General features: G+C 36.2%; 1 protein-coding gene and 1 long non-coding RNA gene across 3 annotated transcripts in view; one reads left to right on the top strand and one right to left on the bottom strand.

Moving 5' to 3' along the window:
• The first annotated feature begins 5,365 nt into the window (after positions 1–5,365).
• The window catches only part of LOC125646010 (proton channel OtopLc-like), a 34,057-nt gene continuing 24,302 nt past the window's right edge, over positions 5,366–15,120 (top strand). Inside the window, exon 1 of one of the 2 annotated variants that reach the window (XM_056141357.1) lies at positions 5,366–5,558. The gene's annotated coding sequence lies outside the window, so the exon portion shown is untranslated. The remainder of the gene's footprint in view (positions 5,559–15,120) is intronic. The other variant, XM_056141358.1, reaches the window with a different exon arrangement.
• Positions 12,146–15,120, bottom strand: part of LOC130047099 (uncharacterized) — a 3,013-nt gene continuing 38 nt past the window's right edge. Inside the window, exons 1-5 of the long non-coding RNA XR_008796143.1 lie at positions 15,059–15,120; positions 14,394–14,492; positions 13,476–13,612; positions 13,074–13,210; positions 12,146–12,834 (exon numbers count right to left, since the gene is read on the bottom strand). The exon at positions 15,059–15,120 is cut by the window's right edge and continues 38 nt beyond it. This is a non-coding gene — a long non-coding RNA (uncharacterized LOC130047099). The remainder of the gene's footprint in view (positions 12,835–13,073; positions 13,211–13,475; positions 13,613–14,393; positions 14,493–15,058) is intronic.

The raw sequence follows: 15,120 nt of genomic DNA, 5'->3' as shown, positions 1-15,120 counted from the left end.
ATTTAAAAATCTTCTTCTCGAAAACCACTGAGCCAGAAAAGCTGAAATTTACATAAGCTTCCTGACATAGTCCAGATTCAAGTTTGTTCAAATCAACGCCCCCGGGGGTTGAATGGGTCCACAATAGGGGATCAAAGTTTTACATACCAATATATAAGATAAATCTTTAAAAATCTTCTTCTCAAGAACCACTGAGCCAGAAAAGCTTAGATTTACATGAAAGCTTCCTGACATAATGCAGATTCAAGTTTGTTCAAATCATGGCCCCCGGGGGTCGGATGGGGCCACAATAGGAGATCAAAATTTTACATACAAATATATAAGATAAATCTTTAAAAATCTTCTTCTCAAGAACCACTGAGCCAGAAAAGCCGAGATTTACACGAAAGCTTCCTGACATAATGTAGATTTAAGTTTGTTCAAATCATGGCCCCTGGGGGTTGAATGGGGCCACAATAGGGAATCAAAGTTTTACATGGAAATATATCGGAAATTTTTTCTCAAGACCCAATGGGCCAGAAAAGCTGAGCTTTACATAAAAGCTTAGCTTTACATAAAAGCTTCCTGACATACACTGTAATGCAAATTCAAGTTTGTTCAAATCATGGCCCCTGAGGGTATAATGGGGCCACAATAGGAGATCAAAGGTTTACATGCAAGGTGAAGATAACGAACAGTGATCAATCTCATAACTCCTATTAGCAATACAAAATAGATCGTTGGGCAAACACGGACCCCTGGACACACCAGAAGTGGGATCAGGTTCCTAGGAGAAGTAAGCATCCCCTGTTGACCGGTCACACCCGTCGTGAGCCCTATATCCTGATCAGGTAAACGCAGTTATCCGCAGTCAAAATCAGTGTGCCAAGAACGGCTTAACAATCGGTATGAAACACGTCAGACAGCATTTGACCCAATGCGAGGTTGTACTGACGAAGTAGATCGTTATAACGACCATATAATTTGCGAAATGCTGACTTCAATCGAGACTGTTGAAATCCTCCCTGTACCATCAACTTGTTTGTCAGTAGCTTACCTCGATTTAAAAACTGACTATACGCAGAACAAGTTCTTGCATATCGAATCAGTTGAGATATATAAACACCATATGCAGGTGATAATGGAATATTGCTACATAAATATGGGAAGTTGACGATGGAGATGCTAAAATCATCCCGTTTGTCATACAGTTGAGTTGTCAGTTTGCTGTTAATGTCTACTTTCAATAAAATATCTAAGTATGAAGCAGAAGTGGACGAGTCTGTGGTGTCCTTTATTTCGAGCTCACAGGGATATATCAAATCGACATATGACTGAAAGCTATTATTGTTAATAGACAAAACGTCATCGATAGATCTAAAAGTTGAATTGAAGGCCACAGCGAGAGATTTTTTCTTCTCACGTAGAAGTTTTTGAATAAATTCCGCTTCATATGAATATAAAAACAGGTCAGCTAACAAAGGAGCACAATTCGTGCCCATGGGAATTCCAACAGACTGTTGGAAGACCTGATCACCAAAGACCACAAAAATATTGTCAATGAGGAACTCTAGCATATTTTTTATTTCAACTTCAGAGTACTTGTGCGTGGAATCAGAGTGGTGTTTAACAAAGTAAGTTTTTGAATGATTGATCACTAGATATGAATGTTTCCGTTTTCCGTTTTTGTTGAAGAAGCAACTGTCTATGATGTCAAAAAGTCTAGTCTTTAATTTATCGTGAGGAATGGTCGTGTATAGTGTTGAAAAATCATAGGTTTTAATGTTATTGATGTGGGGAAAATTCTGCGATTTCAAGTTTACTAAAAGTTGTTTAGAATTTTTTAGAATCCACATTTGATTACCACCACTTCTGGCATATGTAGTCGCACAGTAAGTTTGAAGTTTCTCCTTCAAAGCTGTTAACATTTTCGAGAGGAGCAAAGATAGGGGCTTGGTAGAGCACTTACTGGATCCAGCAATTTATCTTTGTTTGTAAGGGTTTTTATGTAGTTTAGGAATCCAGTATAGGTACGGTAACTCATATTCATTCGACCCATTGACTGGAATATTAAATATGTCCAAAACTGAAGCATGGTTTTGAAGAATTTCATCTTTTGAAAGGGCAGTTGGAGTATAAGTATGATTACCAAAAGTGGAATTAATGCCAAGTTCATTTAAAATACAGTTGTAATAATTAGCCTTACAAACAAAGACAATGTTGTTACTAGCTTTGTCAGCTGGAACCAAAACATATTCCTCATGTAATCTATCTAATTCTTTTATCACTTCTGGTTTACTAAACACAGAAGGATAGATGGTACGTACTTTTGTTTTCATGTGTCTAATGCGGGATTTTAATATACCTCTTATGCTTTTAACCCATTCTATCAATGTATCAAATTCTTCTTTTTCATATTTAGCCCATCGTCTGGCATAATCTTCGACAGAACTCATAATAGAGATGAAGTTCTGTCGCCAATTAAAAGACCGAGGTTCTCTATATTTAGGACCTTTTAGAATAAGTGATTTGAGGTCCTCATTTTGAACTATATCAACATCATCAGTAATGACATGTCCAGCTGGACTATAGTTGAAAGAAGATGAAGAACAAGAACACGATGGTGGAATACGTATAAGATGGTCTATATCTAGGCACTGCAAAGTTTGTTTATAATTAAAAAGTTTGGATGCAATAGTAGAAGTATAGCTGTAGGAAATACAGGGTGTTGACTTGAACTTGAAATAAGTTGGAATACACGACTGAACCCTTTTATGACGAAGAATGTTGCTTATGTTGACGTCATCTATTCCTTTGTCTGTAAATTTAAGCCTTAAGGAACTGGCGGCATGATTTGGAAGGAATATCATCCATGGTCCGTGCTGGTTTATAGAGCTTGTGGTAGGCAACATCCATAATCATAGAATTCAGTCTATATTCAGGTGTTGATAAATCCAAGTATAGACTAGCCATAGCTTCTTCAAATAACGTGTGTAAAACTCTCAATGGAATAGAGTAAAGTTTTGTACGAATATGATGTGGACCTAATTGTCTGTTGACGTAAGGCAAAAGTGAATCAAACGTGAAATCATTTATACTTGGTCTTTTATATGAACGATGCCCATGACTGCGTTTCAGTCTTTGGGTATTGGGAAAGAGTCCCATCACATTCACGTTATTTCCTTGTGGACTAGTCAAATTTCCCACATCATATACATTATCATTGCATCCATATGGAAATGCGGTGCCTAGGGTCCTGATCCAGTGATCTTCTCGTTGTCTACGAAAAGGGGTGCTTAATGTAGGATTGTTTGTGTGATGGTAATTGTTTTCTAAAATCCTTACCCTCGTGGACAAGATGGAGTGGTCCGGTGCATTAAAATGCTTGTAAAGAAGTTGGTTACCACCATTATTAATTTGAAATCCGTGCCCCGATATTCTTTTATTAAGTGGACCCTTGGTTTCTCCCACATAAATTAAGCCACATAGGTTACATTCAATGGCGTAGACAACGTTAGAAGATTTACAAGTCAGATTATCAAACGTTTTGGTACAGAAACTACGTCCAGTTAGATTACTACTAAATGAATTTTTAGTGATCAGTATATCACAAGTTTTGCAATTTTTTGCAGAACATTTTGAGGTTGAACACATGGGGTCTGAAAAGGAATTATCAAATATATCTCTTAAAGGAACATAACAGTCTTTAATTTGGGTATAAGACTTTTGGTTTCTGTACCAAAACTGACAATCTGACGATTGTACATACGACAAATCTTTGATATCTCGAAGGATAATCCGAGGGACACCAACCGATATGTTGGAGCCTGTGTCCCTTATAGACTCCACAGAGTGACACTTTTATATACTGGGCGACGTGTCAGCCAGTATTGTTTCGTTATTGTGTATATTCATGAAGGAACATATATCGAGCGACAAGTATCCTCGGGGACAGACTGTCCACCAGCAGAGACACAAACTCGATGGTTAAATGCAAGGCGAAGATAACGAACAGTGATCAATCTCATAACTCCTCTAACCAATACAAAATAGATAGTTGGGCAAACACGGACCCCTGGACACACCAGAGGTGGGATTAGGTGCCTAGGAGGAGTAAGCATACAAATATATAGGAAAAATCTTCTCAAGAACCACTGGGCCAGAAAAGTTGACATTTACATGAATGCTTCCTGACATAGTGCAGATTCAAGTTTGTTCAAATCATGGCCCCGGGGGTTGGATGGGGCCACAATAGGGGATCAAAGTTTTACATGCAAATATATAGGAAAAATCTTCTCAAGAACCACTGGGTCAGAAAAGCTGACATTTACATAAAAGCTTCCTGACATAATACAAATGCAGGTTTGTTCAAATCATGATCCCTGAAGGTATGATGGGGCCATAATAGGGGATCAAAGTTTAACGTACAAATATATAGGAAAAATCTTCTTCTCAAAAACCACTGGGCGAGAAAAGTTGAAATTTACATGAATGCTTCCTGACATACTGAAGATATCAAGTTTGTTCAAATCAAGGCCCCCCGGGGTTGGATGGGGCCACAATAGGGGATCAAAGTTTTACATACAAATATATAAGGAAAATCTTTAAAAATCTTCTCAAGAATCACTGGGCCAGAAAAGCTGATATTTACATGGAAGCTTTCTGACAGATTTCAGTTTGTTAAAATCATAGCCCCCAGGGGTAGGATGGGGTCACAAGGGGAGGGGGTGTCAATTTTTTGCATACAAATATATAGGGAAAATCTTTAAATATGAGCCAAGGTGAGCGATGTGGCCCTTTGGCCTCTTGTCAATGTTATTTCCGAAAAACACGTGATTTGAACAATGAAATACATAGCTCTAGGATGAAGAATCGAACTTCCCGGGTTGCAAAACGAGTGTTTTAACCACTATGCTTCCATGATTGAGTAGCTTTCTTTAGCATGCTGCACTTTAATGCAAACGTGACATAGAGCAACATTCTATTTATGATTTATTCATTTCAAAAACTAGAATCGTGCATATACCAGCAATCCCGGAAATGGTTATAGGAATGCAAAATCAAAAAAAGAATTTGTTTTCAGGAAAGATGCGCGAATAAAAATAGAGAAATATGCTTGTGTCATATTCCTATCTGACTCCTTCGGTCATGACACACTTATCGATTTTTTTTATAAATATATATTGCAAGTTAGTTCTTGGGGTTTTATAGTTTTTCAAATAATAGGGTACGTGTAAGTATAATGAATGTCTATAGTAATGTAAATGACTCAATGTTGATCCTCGCATATATCTTATTATCTAATGGATGAATCACATCCATATTTAGCACCTGTAATCGAAATTCTATCCACTTTGAATAAATTTCAATTGCTAATTTGTACTTTATATTGCGTACAATTGCATGACTGGAAACTAGGTAAATGTTGCAGTGACAACATACCACAGTATTAAGCTAAGTGTCACCATAATTTATTCCCTCGGAAACAGCATCGTATGCTGAAGAACAATGTCCGGTGGAGTTGAATAGTAGGTTGATTTAAAGGGACTGTTTTGTTCATTCCAGACTATCAACAGACAGTAAGTCGTTTATATCGATCGACCCTTTCCCAATTTGTACTTATTAAGTGGTTGTCTCTCCAATAACACTGAATTTTCTTTAAAGAGTAATTGTATATTGTTTAAAGTCCCGCTCGAGACTCTTTCACTCATCTCACCTCTGGTATATCCAGGGGTCCGTGTTTGCCCAACTCTGTTTTGTATTGCTTATGGGAGTCACTGTTCGTTATCTTCGCCTTTCATAGAGACGTCATCATCGCCGGTGAAGGGCTATAAAATCTAGGCCTATGCTCAGCACTTACAGCCTTTGAACAGGGATTTATATCGTGCCACACCTGCTGTGATGTTTTGCTGTCTCATCCGAAGTACCGCCCCACTTGGTCGTCTCTTACGACAAGGGGTACTGTGGACCTATTCTAACCTGGGCCTGAAGCTAACAATTTATATAATCATATTGTACAATATTAATGGTTTGGTGCATATTACGTTTTTTATAAATGCAAGGTGAAGATAACGAACAGTGATCAATCTCATAACTCCTACAAGCAATACAAAATAGATAGTTGGGCAAACACGGACCCCTGGACACGCCAGAGGTGGGATCAGGTGCCTAGGAGGAGTAAGCATCCCCTGTTTATATGGTACATGTATAATATGGTTCGTGTATTATATTCCTGAGGTTCCGATACAGAAGTCCACGAATTTGAAATGTATAAGATATATATTCAATATATCTTATTTGCATGATTCTCTCTCTCTCTGTCTCTCTCTCTCTCTCTCTCTCCAGCATTAAACGGTCTAGCATTAAGGTATATCTATCTTTGCAGCATTATGGTGGAAAGGATCGTTGAAGCACTTCATATGCAATATAATAACACCACCGAATCTTAATCATTTTACATATGTATTTGGTTTTTGTGTTCTTTTCTTGTTTTTGAATAATAAAAAGATGTGGGGGGTTTTCTTTGGCAAATAAAAGATTTTAAAACCCAAACTTCGTGCGGATTTTACAAACCAAGATTCGGGTAAATTGTTTTAAGATTTTTTTAAAGATAGAAAATAAAGAAAATATGAAAAATGACTAATGCTAAATCTCAAAATTATTGCTAAATTTATATTTGAACCATACCCGAGGAGAATTGATAGAAAATACTAAAATAACCGAGTTACTGATTATTTGATGCACTTGTCATCAAGAAATTAGTTTGCTGAATAAATCCATTTAATTAATATATCATGTTACAACAAGGGAATGTAGTTTTCTGATTACAGTATTATCTATTACTACCTTTGTACTTCTGATTGGGCTTAGTTAAAATTTAAAAATTGCAATATTTCTTAATTTTGGCCATTACATTTCATACAATTAAAGAGGGCAGGTAGACCTTATTTAGTCACATACAATTTTATCCGTCTTTCTGGCTGTATGTGTCGTTGTCTGACTAAACTAAACAAGTTTGAGACGTCGTACTTTGTGTCCTAAAAGGTTCACAATATACAAATTAAGAATTAATGTTATACAACGTATACGTGACTGCTAACGGTCAAGGTCAGTAGACAAAATTACAAGGCAAAATGTTTCATAACCACATGTCTCAAAACAATTTTAAAAAAAGTCACATTATAATAATACTTTTATGAAAAACATCACAGACGTATGCAACAAAAATATAATGAAATATGAGTTCAATTAATTAATTTAATCTAAAATGAGAAGTGAACTTTCTGTGAACAGATTTCAGCTTTAAAAATGACCCTGAATAAGATTACCAAATTATTATAATTCATGCATGGTAGGCTGACAATCAAAATCTTGGGATCTTTATATCTACGACTAAACGCTTTAAAGACATAAGAACATCGTCGCATTCTTTTCTCATTTGGATTTACAAAACATTGAAAAACAAGATCCGTGACAATTGTGGATATTATGTAAATCTCATCGGTGCAATCGTTTCTCTTATTTCAGTACATTCTTCATAACATTCGTTCGCCTTAGGCCTGGGGTATTTCAGCTTTTTAGCTCACCTTAATCGAAGATTCGAGCGAGTTGTTTTAATAATCAATATTTGTCCGTCGTCGTTAACATTCACAGAAATAACTTCTTCTCAAAAACAAACCTACTTCATTCTCATCCATATCTTTCGTGGACAATCGCCGTGATGAAAAACGGAAACATACACACAGAGTGTATATCGACGCCGATCAAAATGTCTGTATGTAAGTGACCGACCTCGACTATTATACACTGTTGCGTCACAAAGTCCATCGTGTGATCTTGTTTATTTAAAGTCATTGTTGGTGTTTTACGGTTTCCCAGGCCTTTCACATATAGAGTCAATACTATCACACTTGTACCTTAGGGCTTTTGCCACTCTTGTCCAGCGCGAACACTTTCCCCATTATGATACCATGCACTCTGGAGTTTATCGTATTGCTCAAGTCGTGGATAAGTTTTGCATTCATCTGCGTTCAGATGATCTTTATCTTGGCCTATGAGTTACGGAATTTGGCCATAACGAGCTTGGTCTATTTCCGCGTTCACCAGGGATCCTAAGGATAGTCATTTTGTCCGTAGGGTCTACACCCAGCTTGACAGTTTCCTTCAATGAAAGGCGAAGATAACGAACAGTGATCAATCTCATAACTCTTATAAGCAATACAAAGTAGATAGTTGGGCAAACACGGACCCCTGGACACACCAGGGGTGGGATCAGGTGTCTAGGAGGAGTAAGCGTCCCCTGTCGACCGGTCACACCCGCCGTGAGCCCTATATCCTGATCAGGAAAACGGAGTTATCCGTAGTCAAAATCAGTGTGCCAAGAACGGCCTAACAATCGGTATGAAACACGTCAGACAGTATTTGACCCAATGATAGGTTGTATTGACGAACTAGATCGTTATAACTATAGAATTTGCGAAATGCTGACTTCAATCTTCAATGTGGCACATAGCTCCTAACGTACATGTCGATCTTGTTTTGGTTTTTCTGCCCAGTTTTTAAACTTGTGTTATAATTGGCAGGTTTCATAATTGCAGACTCTGCCATTATTTCGCAGTTCTGGGTTTTTCTTTTTGGAAACTAAATTCTCTTGCTTATACATGTACATGTATCTTGCATTTTTATTCCCCAATTGGTTTGTAAAATCGAAGGGGTCTATAGCTTTCTTCTCTATCTGTCTACCCGTCCCTCTGTCTGCCTCATTGGTTTTCCAGATTTTTTTCCGTTATGCTTGAAGAATTCATTTGAAACTTGCACTTTATTTTCAGAGTGGCGAACTACAGATCAATTTAGAATTTCGTAACGTTTGATCGACAGATATTAAAGAAATTAATTTTTATATTTTACGTTTTAATATTCATCGGGCTCGATATTGTGTCCCGATGGTAATGCTGTAAAAGTAGAACATCTGAATAGAGGCAACTGATGAAACTGTCGATGATTGTGTAAAATATCACTTCATTAATTTTACATTTCAAGCTCATTAATCGCAAAAGGAACATATCAATGAAAGGTGAAATGAAAATATATACCAAATTTGTTAACCATTCGAGGATTTTGCTAGAGTCAGAGAGCAAAGTCTGATCAGTCGACAGTACTCAATTTACCGTATTCCTGCAATCCGACTGAAATCGCGGGTATTCGAAATCGGCCTTCAAACTGTTGATAGCAAGTCTTTTATAAGTATTCCAAATGCAGATATGAATGTTTTATCGGTGTGTTATTTTGTGTTCCATTTGCGCGATTATTTAAATATTTCTTTCACATATTTTGCACAAAGACGGTGAACCAGATGTCATGCTTTTTGAAAGTGCTGCATCGAAACTAGGCAAACGGTACGTTGCATGATGACGGAGTACCGAATTTTCATGGATATTTTTATGATTATAGTTGTTACATCCAAATTTACTATGTGGCATTTAGAATAATGCTAATTTATCTTTATAAATTGAATTTAAAAACTAGGAAGAATTGTTTTAGCACACTAAAATTTATGTATCGCCTTCCATATTTTATAGTTTTTATACGCCTGTCATTAGAACATTTGAAGTGTTATGTCATGGTGCTATCCGTGCGTCTGTCCAGCTGGCTGGCTGTCCGTCCGTCCCGGGTCATGTTTTCCGGACTTTTTTCCATAACGGATGTATGTACAACTTTGAAATTTGGTCACAATATCCCCCTCAAGAATTGTAAGAATAAGTTTGCATTTCAGCTGGATTGGTCCATCCTTGACCTACTTCAGGGCTGTAGGTCAAACAGTTTTCCGGACTTTTTTTCGTTAGAGATCCAGATATTACCCTGAAATTTACACAAAAGCTTTCTTTCAGAGGAATACAAGTTCATTTTGCATTTCAGCTGGATTGGTCCGTCCGTACGTGACCTACATAAGGACTAAAAGTAGGTCAAACAGTTTCCTGGCTTTTCTCATTATGGATACAGATATTGCCCTGAAATTTAGTCAGTCTTCCTCTTGGAGGAATACAAGTTCAGTTTGCATTTTAGCTGGATTGGTCTATCCTTGACCTACGTTTGGACTAAAAATAGGTCAAACAGTTTTCCGGGCTTTTTTTCATTACGGATACAGATATTGCCCTGATATTTAGTCATAGGCTTCCTCTCAGAGGAATACAAGTTCAGTATGCATTTCATTTAGATTGGTCCATCTTTGACCTACTTTTTGGAAAAAATAGGTCAAACAGTTTTCCGTGGTGTTTTTTTCCTTCATTACGGATACAGATACTGCCCTGATATTTATTCAAAGGATTCCTCTCAAAGGAATACAAGTTCACTTTGCATTTCAGCGGGATTGGTTTATTCTTGACCTACCTTTGGACTAAAAATAGGTCAGACAGTTTTTTGGGCTTTTTGCATTATGGATACAGATATTGGCCTGATTATTCAGTCAAAAGCTGCCTCTCAGAGGAAGGCAAGTGCAGTTAGTATTTCAGCTGGATTGGCACACTATGACCAACAGTACTTTAGGGGTAGAAGTAGGTCAAACAGTTTTCCGGATTTTTTTTTTTGGTATGGTCACAGGTATTGGTATTTGCTCAGAAATTTAGTCACAACCTCCCTTTCAAAGAAATACATAATTAGTTCACATTTCAACTTAAGTGGTGCACCATGACCTACTTCAGGACTAAAAGTAGATCAAATGATTTCCTGGACTTTTTATCATCATAGATAGATATTGCTCCAACATTTTGTTTCAGCCTCACTCTCAGAGAAATACATAATCAGTTCACATGTTAGATGGATTGGTGCATCATGATCCACCTTAAAAAATTTCTATTCAGAATGTGTGTTGTATCAATTCAGAGTGCATATTATGTTTCAGGGTTGAATTTCACTGTCCGACGGGCGTATATTGTACCGTTTGCGGTACTCCTGTTAAATACTTCTCATTACCATCACATTAGAGTTATCGCGCTTTGATGACTCTTGTGCGTCATTGGTTAGCCTGGTTCCCGAGGCCTTCCGATGTGCAAGCACGAAGGCCAGGCACTCACTGTCGAATGGATTCTTCCACTGATCAAAATCCAATATGGCGGACTCAATGGTAAGTAATGGGAATGTACGTAAATGAGCGTATCATGGCTTAATTAGCTCTGTCACTTTCGATTTTATGTCATTAATTGCCAGAGACAGACCTTAGGACATATATAATACTTGGTTTTCCATGTGACACGCTTGTTTGATATAGTCTTATCCCTTTGTTTTCAAGCAAGTAGGTGATTCGTCAACTCGCATATTTTTCACGTGTGTTAAATTAAATCTAACCGTGTCACTTCGTTTTTCCTACTATTGTTGGGTTGCATAGGGTTGCTGGTGAAGATATAGACTGAGTTTTATAGATGACACGCACCAGTTTTCCTATTTCGAACCGGCAATTTCAGATCGAATTTCCTCCACTCATTTTGACTGGTTATCCTTGTAAAGCAGTATAAATATTATTGCAACTGCTAGCTGTTTATGAGTCTCCCTTGCATGTTGTAAATAATTGATATTAAGCAAGGCATAGCATTTTATCCTAGAAAGATAGAAGTTACACCTACATGCACTAATTGTGTAAACACATACAATGTGAAAATGGACAATAAAGTTTTAATTTGGCCTTATGATTGATTGACTGTATATTGTTTAACGTCCCTCTCGAGAATATTTCACTCATATGGACCCAAGAACTTCCATCCAATGATTTTCAGGACCTATTATGTTGCAATCTTATGCTAGTTCAGTTTTTAATATGTAAGTTAGTCATTATTTGTTTCTCTATTTCTTAAAATTCATTCATATTCAAGGGTCACCATCAATTGCTTGTATTTAGACCTATACTTGATACTTTGGTCTTTTCACCAGTAAGGGTCAGATCGTTCTTAATTAATTGTGTCACACTTGTGAAACAAGATTTCAGTTTATAATCTTATTCAATGATCACTCTTTTCTCACAATATGCAATCAGGTACAGAGGACCTATTCTGACCCAGATAATCACTGGGTTACAAAGACATTTCATTGAACTAGTTTTAAAGGTATTTCACAGACAGAAATGCTAGATTTATTTAAATTTCAGAATATTAGACTTTCTTCTTGAACAAGGAATATATTCAATTCAAATGCTTTATTGATGACTACCAAACATGAGGCATACATTATATATACTTGTATATATATATATATATACATATATCACACAAACCAGTATCAACTGTACAGAATAATGCAATATTTATTCTCCAAGGCTACCAGTTCTTAATGTATGCCAACATGGTGTAATGGTGCACACTTTCGTATCTGTACGATGGAGGAACAGGTTCGATTCCTGTTGTTGGCTTTCCTTTGAAAGAACTAGTAGAGATCTTCCATTGTTTAAGAATACGACAATATCATAGCATTTAATGTCAAAGACACACACTTGCGCAGAAAACATGTTTACTAATGAAATAGCTAAATTTCATTTACACTAATTATTTGCATAGAAAAGGTTTTTAACAGAAGAGGGTTGTGATCAAGCATTTCTTGTGCAACACATTCCAATCTGAAAGTTAGCAAAATTCCTCATAAGTGTTATCCCCAAGAAACTGAAACATGTCTGTGTTATATATTTCGAAGGTTCTTTAATCTCCACATGAAACAATGCCAAATCTCCTTTTTAAGGTCTTTCTAGTCACGTATTTCTCATGTCATAATGTGGAATGAATTGCTACTCCTCCTACTGCTAGCTAACTTTTTGATATGAGAACTGACACTCTCAAACTTCCTCCATGAGTCTTTCTCAAAAAGCTCACCTCTGATCTAAAAATTATAAACAATGTCACAAACATCAGTATAATCAGTAAAGATTTGTATCAGGAATAGTAGTAAATACACAATACACATACATCATAAATATTAATTATGTCATAATTTTATCATAGATAAATAATGAAACAAGTCTGTAATTTTTGTAGAAGATGAACAACCAACTGTGAATTTTGAATGTCAATATATTTCCTTTTCTTCTAAAGTTTTATATTCATGCAGGTTTTACTTACACAAACAAGAGGGAGGGAATGCTGATGTCTGCTTGTATGCATGCCACATTCGTCACTTCCACTCAGAAATTTCTCATTTTCAATAAAATCATCTGATGATCTGGCCTCTCCTTTTTAAAAGGATCCCCATGATGCACCTGAAATAAAACAAGGTAGGTCAGTTCATTATATACAAAAAAATCATGCATTTGTCACTATTGTGTTTTATCAATCCAGAAAATGTCAGTATTGAATTTAATCAATTTGGGATTGAATTTCTTCCACTAACAAAGGGAACATATTTTAGAATATGATAAACTTCTTAACTCACCTTTAGATGCCAGAAATAATTGTTTTTATTATTGCTATAAGAGGTGGGAAACTTGAAATAACAGACTGTAACAAATTGATGTAGTTGTTAACCTGTTCTGGAAGTCTGTAATTCTTTATTCAAGTTGGATGTCAATTCCTTCCAATATGAATTGGTGTGGAGGAGGATGGGTCCTTGAATACCCCTTTAGAAATTCTTTCTCCATCTCTTTCCATCTGGAGTCTGTAGACTACATGGTAAAATAAAGAGATCAATCTGGTTATCTTTCTTTTCTTCACAAAACTATATTAAGAATCATTAATTTGGTACACAAGTACCACTAGACAAAATTTTCAATACAGTGAGAGGAACATAAATGCAAAACTTTGTTTTTGGGAATGAATGAGGGTTTCTCCAGATGGTGATCTTCTACATTTTTTTCTTTGAAGCTTTAGCAGGTGTGAATTTAGTATCAAATCCAAGCAGTACCAACGAGTTTGTGCAAAAGCATAACAATGAATGTTACTATAGCGCCATATCATGTACTTCAAATTATGTAAAATTTGTTTTTGTTGTTAGATACAGAATTCCTGGCTACTACATAAGATTTTTAAATTGAAGTGTATGAACTCAGTTCTCTCATAAAGAAGACAAAGAATTTGAGTTACAAACAAATGCAAAATATAATGCTAACACAAATATAGAATACCTCAATGTATAACATTTGGCAATATATAAAAACTGTGGGCCGACCTACAGATATAATTTTGGACAAGCGGGACTGTGAGTCAGAGAGGAATAGTAACTGTTGACAATGAAATTGTTAGTGATCCCCTCTGAAATCTGCAGAATATTCACAGTAAACCAAAGTAACAACAGAAACTTTAAATCATGCCTATTGGATCAAGCATAAAGTTGGCAGGTCAACATAAGAATTAAATAATTGACACGGTCAGAGACCATGATACTGAATTATAAAATGCATAAATAGCCTTATCTCCTACACAAGCAATATATACATCTTATTATACCTGTTGGCATGGTTTTGCATATCCATGAAGCATTATATATGAGGGTGTTTTTTCACCCACTATCATATGTTTCTTCTTTCCATATGTATGGAAAATTATCTGAAATTAAAACAATTAATATACATAGTGATACACATGTATATAATTTCGAGAATCTGTAAAATTGTACACTTTAAGTCCAATAAAAGCTTAAAACACCTCCATCATCGCACAAAAAAGTAATCGTTTAAACTTCAGCTATAGCCTATATAGTCTTATCAAAGTAAAGCACATCATGAGATCTATATGTAATCAAAAATTGTCCAAAAATGAGTGGAGGAAATTCGATCTGAAATTGCCGGTTCGAAATAGGAAAACTGGTGCGTGTCATCTATAAAACTCAGTCTATATCTTCACCAGCAACCCTATGCAACCCAACAATAGTAGAAAAAACGAAGTGACACGGTTAGATTTAATTTAACACACGTGAAAAATATGCGAGTTGACGAATCACCTACTTGCTTGAAAACAAAGGGATAAGACTATATCAAACAAGCGTGTCACATGGAAAACCAAGTATTATATATTTCCTAAGGTCTGTCTCTGGCAATTAATGACATAAAATCGAAAGTGACAGAGCTAATTAAGCCATGATACGCTCATTTACGTACATTCCCATTACTTACCATTGAGTCCGCCATATTGGATTTTGATCAGTGGAAGAATCCATTCGACAGTGAGTGCCTGG

The sequence above is a fragment of the Ostrea edulis genome, chromosome 6, assembly GCF_947568905.1.
Source record: "Ostrea edulis chromosome 6, xbOstEdul1.1, whole genome shotgun sequence".
Classification (NCBI taxonomy): domain Eukaryota; kingdom Metazoa; phylum Mollusca; class Bivalvia; order Ostreida; family Ostreidae; genus Ostrea; species Ostrea edulis.
This window is presented reverse-complemented; position numbering and strand designations above follow the sequence as displayed.